Here is an 8,414-nt window from a genome sequence, read left to right on the forward strand (position 1 = left end):
GGTGGTGGAAGATTTTCAATGACTCCCACCTTGGCCTTATCCACCTCAAGACCCTTGCTAGAGACCTTATGCCCAAGAATAATGCCTTCACGCACCATAAAATGACATTTCTCCTAATTGAGCACAAAATTAGTTTCCACGCACCTTTTGAGTACGGCACGAAGATTATTCAAACATTCATCATACGAATGTCCAAAGACGGAGAAGTCGTCCATGAACACCTCGACATTATTTCCAATCATGTCGGAGAATATAGCCATCATACATCTCTGAAAAGTGGACGGGGCGCCACATAACCCAAACGAAACTCTGCGAAAAGCAAACGTGCCAAATGGACAAGTGAAGGTAGTCTTTTCCTGATCCTCTGGTGCAATACAAATCTGATTATACCCTGAATAGCCATCCAGAAGACAATAATACTCATGACCAGCCAACCTGTCAAGCATCTGATCAATGAATGGAAGAGGGAAGTGATCCTTCCTCATGGCTTTGTTCAACTTTCGATAATCCATGCATACTCTCCATCCTGTTACTGTTCGAGTGGGGATGACCTCGTTCTTCTCATTTGATACCACAGTAATACCTCCTTTCTTAGGCACACATTATACGGGGCTCACCCAAGAACTGTCAGAAATAGGATAAATGATGCCTGCATCTAGCCATTTCAGAATTTCTTTCTTCACCACCTCCTTCATGATAGGATTAAGTCTGCGCTGCTGCTCAACAGTCGGCTTACTACCTTCCTCTAGCAGAATCTTATGCATACAATATGAAGGACTGATCCCTTTGATGTCTGATATGGTCCATCCAATAGCTGATTTGAATTCTCTCAAAATCCTTAAGAGCTTGTCTTCCTCACTACCTGAAAGGTCAGATGCAATAATAACAGGTAAAGTAGATGCATCACCCAAAAAAGCATACCTCAAGTGTTCTGGTAATGGCTTGAGCTCCAAGGTAGGTGCTTCCTCTATTGATGGTTTGAGCTTTCCTTCAGCATTCTTTAGGTTAGAAGTACCAAGAGATTCAAACGGCATGTCCAGCTTTCGCTTCCAGGGGGAAGCATTCAGATATTGTAATTGCTCGTTGCTATCTTCATCATCACTGTCAAAATCCCCCACTAAGGCCTTTTCCAATGCATCAGACATTAGCATGCGATCGAGTTCTGAAGTAACCGCAGAATCAATCACATCTACTTTTAAGCACTCCTCCTCTTCTGTATGGAATTTCATTGCCTTGAACACGTTGAAGGTCACATTCTGATCTTGTACCCACATAGTAAGTTCACCTTTCTGCACATCTATCAAGGTACGGCCAGTAGCCATGAAAGGTCTTCCCAAGATTATGGGAATCTTCTTATCTTCCTCGAAATCCAGAATAACAAAATCTGCAGGAAAGAAGAGCTTATCCACCTTGACTAGCACATCCTCCACTATGCCCCTTGGGTAAGTAATAGAATGATCAGCCAATTGTAGAGACATGTATGTGGGTTTTGGATCAGGCAAATCCAACTTTTTAAAGATCGACAACGGTATCAGATTGATGCTTGCTTCCAAATCACAAAGGCACTTGTCAAAAGTCAACTTGCCAATGGTGCAAGGAATGGTGAAGCTACCTGGATCTTTAAGCTTTGGGGGTAACTTTTGCTGCAGAACAGCGCTGCATTCTTCTGTGAGAGCAACGGTCTCAAGGTCATCCAGTTTCACCTTCCTTGAAAGAATACTCTTCATAAACTTCGCATAACTAGGCATTTGCTCCAGAGCCTCAGCGAAAGGTATATTGATGTGAAGTTTCTTGAACACCTCTAGAAACTTACCGAACTGTTTATCCAACTTTTGCTGCTGCAATCTCTTAGGGAAAGGTGGTGGAGGATAGAGCTGTTTCTCCCCTGTATTACCCTCAGGCAGAGTGTGTTCAACAGTAGTCTTCCTTGGTTCCGCCGCTTTCTCCTTTTGCTTAGCTTCTTCATCTCTAACTTCAGCTTCTCCTTCTTTTGCCTTTTCAGCATCAACAACTTTCCCAGACCTTAAGGTAATAGCCTTGACTTGCTCTTTAGCTTCCTTTCTGCCTGGTACTTCCGTGTCACTGGGAAGTGTGTCAGTTTAACGATTTAGCACTGCATTGGCTATTTGACCGATTTGATTTTCCAAGGTCTTGATAGCAACCGCCTGACTCTTGCATAACAGCTTAAGTTCATCAAAATCAGCACTAGTAGGTGCAGCTGCACTTCCCTGTTGAGGATATGATTGCCTTTGAGCATACTGCTGTGGTTGCTGGAATCCAGGTGGATTAAACTGTTTACTCACACCTTGCTGATATGGTGGCTGAATAGCATTCTGATTATTACCCCAGCTGAAATTTGGATGATTTCTATTGTTAGGATGATAAGTAGCTGGCACAGGCTGCTGTTGTCACTGATAATTATTCACATACTGAACAGATTCATTAACAAGAGAACACTGATCCGTAGCATGAGAACCTGCACAAAGCTCACAAACCATAGCTATTTGATTAAGTCCATATGTAGCTAGAGAATCAACCTTCATTGACAGCGCCTGGAGCTGCGCTGCAATAGCGGTGGCTGCATCGACTTCCAGAATACCTGCTACCTTCCCAGGCATCATCCTCTGAGTTGGGTTTTGATGCTAATTTGCAGCCATAGTCTCGATAAGATTATAAGCCTCAATATAGCTTTTGGCCCATAAGGCGCCTCCAGCTGCTGCATCGAGCATGGGCCGAGATTGGGCCCCCAAACAATTATAGAAACCAGTGATCACCATCCAATCGGGCATTCCATGATGTGGACACTTTCTCAACATTTCCTTGTAGCGTTCCCAAGCTTCGCACATAGATTCTGTCGGTTGCTGCGCAAACTGAGTAAGAGCACTCCTCATAGCAGCAGTCTTTGCCATCGAATAAAACTTCACCAGAAACTTTTGTGCAAGATCTTGCCACGTAGTGATGGATCCAGCTGGTTCAGAATGTAACCAGTCCTTAGCTTTGTCCCTCAGTGAGAATGGGAAAAGCCTCAGCTTGATAGCCTCATCAGTCACGCCATTATACTTGAAAGTGCTGCAGATCTCGGCAAAATTCCTTATGTGCATGTTGGGGTCTTCAGTCGCAGCTCTTCCAAAAGAAACAGAATTCTGCACCATCTGAATAGTGCCCGGCTTGATTTCAAAGGTGTTAGCTTGAATAGCCGGATGAAGAATGCTTGACTGAATGTCATCAATTTTAGGCCGAGAAAAGTCCATAAGAGCTGGATCAGCCTGAACAATACGATCACCCATGATTACTGGTTCTTTCTGCTCAGTTCCTGAATCCGAATCTTCAAAATCTATCTTCTCCGGAATATCAAGAACTTCGTCTGTCTCCTCAGCTGTATCTAAAGTCCTCTTGCGAGTACGAGAACGAGTTTGCATAAACGCTCGCTAAAGTACCTGAAACACAACCAGAAACAATAAGTAACAACTACGTCCTAATCACCGAGTCCTAACGACCAATGATGGTAAGTACATAAACTAAAAAAATACGCCGAGTCCCCGGTAGCGGTGCCAAAAACTTGTTAGGGCAGAAACACGCGCTAAAAATACACGCAAGTATACGCATTCGCAAGTAATATAGAATACTTTCTAGTTCGTTCCCACAGAGACTCAGACTAATTATTGTTTAATTAACTCACACACCAATGTATGATTACTCCTCAATGTTAAAACACTAACACTTAGAATTGTTGACTAAATATTAACTACAATTAATTACTTAGTTTATCACTTAAATAACACTTCAATTAACAATATTAAAACACTCATGAGATCACAACTTCATTATTATTTCCTTCAATAGTTATTGTTATTACCTTAGCATGTGACAGTGATGATATTAATCGAATAACACGAAACTGATAAAAGCCAACTTTCATTGTACACATACCATTCTACCAAGCATCCACAATTAAGATAGAAGTTGAATATGCATCAATTATGTTGAGTTCCTATATGTCTACATAAATTGACAACACAACGATTTAAGCACAAGTTATTACTTTTGATTACACAGGGCGAATAAAACTGTTAGAGTTACCCACTAATCATGCACTTCATACATGAACCTATGCTAGCATGGCAAGTTCTAAATCTCAAGATCCACCGTCACTTCACAAGAGATTAACACCGTATCTTATATGTTCGCGACGCACATAAGACGAATACGCACAACCAATACTAGATATCATACAATCATCACACACTAAAGTATTAAACAATTAACTAAGGAATTCCATAGTAAATCCGTTGCGACCCCATGATCACGATTAGCCCATAATAGAACTTATCGTCATCATGGGTTCATATGAAATCATGATAAACAACACAAGAAAATAATAACTAAACTAATTATATTAAATCAGAGTACGTCACAAGAGTAATTAAGTTCAAAGTAAGAAAACTAGCATCCAATGTTACAACGAAATAAGAATCACAAGAAAATATGCTTCTTCTTCGTTGCTGTGTGCTAAAACGGTCTTCTTCCTTATCTCCTTTGCTCATTGCTTAATACCACCATCCTCCTAGTGAAACGTCTCTAAATCTACTTATATAATAGTCCCATAAAACTCAGATTACATAGAAGTGGAAGCCAAACAGAAGTAGAAGTCCTAAAATAATTTATCTTTTTTTCCCGACCCTGCGCGGCCGCTCAGCATAGCTGAGCGGGCGCTCAGGACCCTTCTGGAAAAATCCTGAGTTTGCTCCGTTTCTTCGCCGTAATCTGCCCATTTCCTTCCTCTCGCAATGGTGAACACATGCCAAGGCTTATTCTTAATCCTCTGAAATGCAACTAATACCCTGAAATGCATAAACACTAGAAAAACGCATCAAATACACAAAATACTTGATTTCAAGGCACCAATTTAAGCCATTTCAAGATGTTCGAAGTGGTATAAAATGCCACTTATCAGTGTCTCATACACAGTGTCCAAGGGGTTCTTCAAAGATGATTTTGGATAGTTTGCCCTGGGTTTAAGAATTATTTCAGTTTTTGTAGACTTGATGCAGGAAGATTGTCCTCTTTCCAGATAATTCATGCGCATCTCATTCACACTGATTTGCTTGACTTGAGAGTGATGGATGGCTGACTTAACTGGCTCCTTGACAAGTTCAAACTTTTTCTGTATCTCCTCGTCAATCTTATCCTATTTGATCAAACTCAACTTTCCTTTTTCAGCAACTTTCAAATTTGCTGCTGCTGCTTTAATTAGATCTATACCATCTGCAATTGGTGGCTTGGAGACAGTAATTGAAGGTACAATTACTTTGCAAATTTGAACTTGAAGTTTCTCCCCCTCACTTGGTCCTTTCTCCCCCTCACTTGGTTCTCTCTCCCCCTTTTTGTTATCATCATGTTGAGGAGTTAGGCCTTGTGCTTTAGCCAGTTGCATGAGAAGATTTGTCTGAGACTGTTGATTTTGAAGAAGGGTAGCCACTGAATTCTCAATAACTTGAACTCTATCTTCCAGCTTGGCCAGCTTCTTTTCAGAATCTGATTCTCTCCTCAGTCTCAGTAATAGATCCTGCATGGTACCATATGGCATGACTGAATCCAGCTTATCAGAATTGTAGGTCTTCAAGTCAGCTATATCCTTTTTGAGTTCATCTACACTCAGATTCTGTCTTAATTGCTGTATCTTCATGAGATGTAGAGAGTCTAGGTGAGCTTGAAGAATAGCCTTGGTACCAGCATCTGAAGTTTCCTGAAGGGCCTGTTGAATAGCCATAACCTGCTTGACCAAAGATACACCAAATTATCCTGGTATAGATTTCTTTGTCCATGCCCATTCAGGTAAATTTGGAACAGAACTTGGGCCTTCATCTCCCCCTAAGTTCATGCTTCCATCCAAAGAAACAGAGTCATCATCATTAGAATTTACTTCAAATTCTTCAGATGTCTCACCAGCTTGAGAAGGCATCCTATTGACAACAGCTTTATCTCTTTGAAGAGATTCTGAAGTGTGTACTAAGTTTAAAGTCTGTTCTGCCTCCATATTGCCCTGAGCAGCCAACAGTTGATAGGCTGACACAGGGTGAGTAAAAGTGTCAGCATCCAAGGAAATGTTATCAATTACAGCTTTGTAATGTTGCTGAAATTGTCTTTCTTTTTCAGCATCATCCACAATCATTGACTCACTAACAATGGCTGGATCCACCCTTATAGCTTCTATACCTGATTTTCTCTCATACTCTCTCTTTTGTTGCATCAGGGTCTCACCCTGGCTCCCCACCCTCACACCCTCACCTTCACCTACTAAGGTGGGACTCCTCTCACTCACTTTTTCCAATCCTGAATAAATGGATTGTTGATTTTCACTCTTTTCCTCTCCTTTTGCCTGGGAGCAACCCAGCCTCTCACTCAATACACTCTCCTCTCTCAGTCCTAAGAGTGACTGTACAACCACTAAATCTTCTGCACTTGAAATAATTGAAGTTTTAAGTTGTGCAGAGATAATCGACGGATAAGTGATATCCGTTGAGTGAGTGGTAATGCTATCAGACGGATAACTGCTGTTAGGCTTATCCGTCGGGATACAATCACTACTCGACGGATGAGCAATATCCATCGAGAGAGTAGAAATGAATGAGGTGGGAAGAGAAACTATTGTTGACTCTGTGTTGATTGAAGATATTTGGGGCACATATGTCACAATAGAATCTGAAAGAATTGGCAAGTGAGCCAACAGATCATCTAAAAGATGATGCTCACTTGCACTAGATTTTGGCTTCCCCAACAGAGTTAAAGAAGGGGAATCAGGAATTGAAGTGTTTATCATATCCACTTCCAGAGAGTTTGTTGGTGAGTATGGTATTTCAGATGCTTCTATTATTAGAGATTTTGGCTGTGACTCCACATTTATTGGAGCCACATCAAACTGAATTTGAGAGAGTGCATGGACTATGTCTTTAGCACCAGTTTCCACTGTGTGTGTGCCCTGTGCATCCCCAGAGGTTTTAGATTTCTTCTTTCTTGTGTAAGTCTGGGGTGAGCTTGTGTCCCTAACCCTTTTGGCCTGTGCTCTTGGCTGAGAGCTTTGTTCAATAACTGCATCCTTTTGGGAGGATGTAGCTAGAAGTGAGCTTTTATCCTTTTTTAAGCACTGCAGTTTGTTGGGAAACTGCAGTGTGGCTAGGCTGGGATTCACTCAACTCTCCATCCTTATTCTTGGGGTTTCTTTGATGTTCACCCCTTCCCTCACCTGACTTTCCCTCCTTCACACTCCCCTATTTTGCTTTTGTGGATTTTTCAACTGGTATCTTTTGAGAGATACCAGAGGGGTTTTTTTTTATTTAGATTTGGAAATTGTAGAGGGTTTGGAGGCTTTAGTAGGCAACTGTTTGGTCATTGGCATAGTTGCCATAGCTACTCCTGAAGTCAAAGAAATAGTAGAGGTTGGAATAGTTGTAGGGATGGATGAACTTACCTCACTTCCCTGAGGTGCATGCATTACAGGAAATTAGAACATTGGCACATCCCTGTGATGGTTGGCTCTGTTCAAATCTGCAATGAGTCTTCTCTCTTGAACTCAACAAGCCAGTTCATTGTTTGGGTTCTCAAGCACAATCTCTTGACATAGATGGTTAGCCAATAACATGAAAAATCTAGCATAATACACATTCTTTCCTCTTTTAGCTAACTCACCTAGTTTAAAACCTAACTCAGACAAGATAAGGTCACCGAAATTATAAAATTTATCTGTAACTAGCATGTATAGCATGGAAATATTCACTGAATCAAAATTACTGACTTTTCCAGAGAAAACTTTAGTAACCACATCACACAAGAAACTCCACTCCTTCCTAAGACCCAATCTCCTAATATCACTTAGTTTAGTAGTAGGAAGTGCATAGTGCATGGAATTAAGCATATTGATATTATCAGTGTCATTGTATGGTGAAGTCACATTATTATCAGGAATTTTGAAACATTCTTTTATTACATCACTATTGATACAGAACTCATTACCTTTGATGGTTAGAGTAATGGTCTTGTCAGCAGAGTTGTAAATAGCTGTGGTCCACATCTCTTCAACAACTTCACAGAAGATTGTGGGTGACTCCATCATGGCATAATTTAGCTTGCAATTCTTCACAAAGTCCATCATCTTGTGATAGTCCTCTGATTGCTGAATACCCTTATTGACCAAAGCAGTGAAGTTGTTCTTCTCATAAATGAACCCAGTTTGAGACATAATCTTTACTACAGGTGCCATTGTTAGAGAATGAAATCTTGAAGAGAAGGAGAATATTTGCTTGAGAGAGAATGAAATAAAAGCAGTTGAATTTGAGAATGATAAAAGAAAACAATTGCTATGAAATAAGCTTTTATACTATCTCAAAAATAACTGATAAAAATAATAAAGTAAAGTA

General features: G+C 40.6%; 1 non-coding gene across 1 annotated transcript; it reads left to right on the forward strand.

The window, feature by feature from the left end:
* The first annotated feature begins 2,787 nt into the window (after window positions 1-2,787).
* Window positions 2,788-2,894, forward strand: LOC141675841 (small nucleolar RNA R71). The gene has a single exon (XR_012556471.1). It is a non-coding gene; the product is annotated as a small nucleolar RNA R71 (small nucleolar RNA).
* The last annotated feature ends 5,520 nt before the right edge of the window (window positions 2,895-8,414 follow it).

This window comes from Apium graveolens, chromosome 7, assembly GCF_009905375.1.
Source record: "Apium graveolens cultivar Ventura chromosome 7, ASM990537v1, whole genome shotgun sequence".
Lineage (NCBI taxonomy): Eukaryota > Viridiplantae > Streptophyta > Magnoliopsida > Apiales > Apiaceae > Apium > Apium graveolens.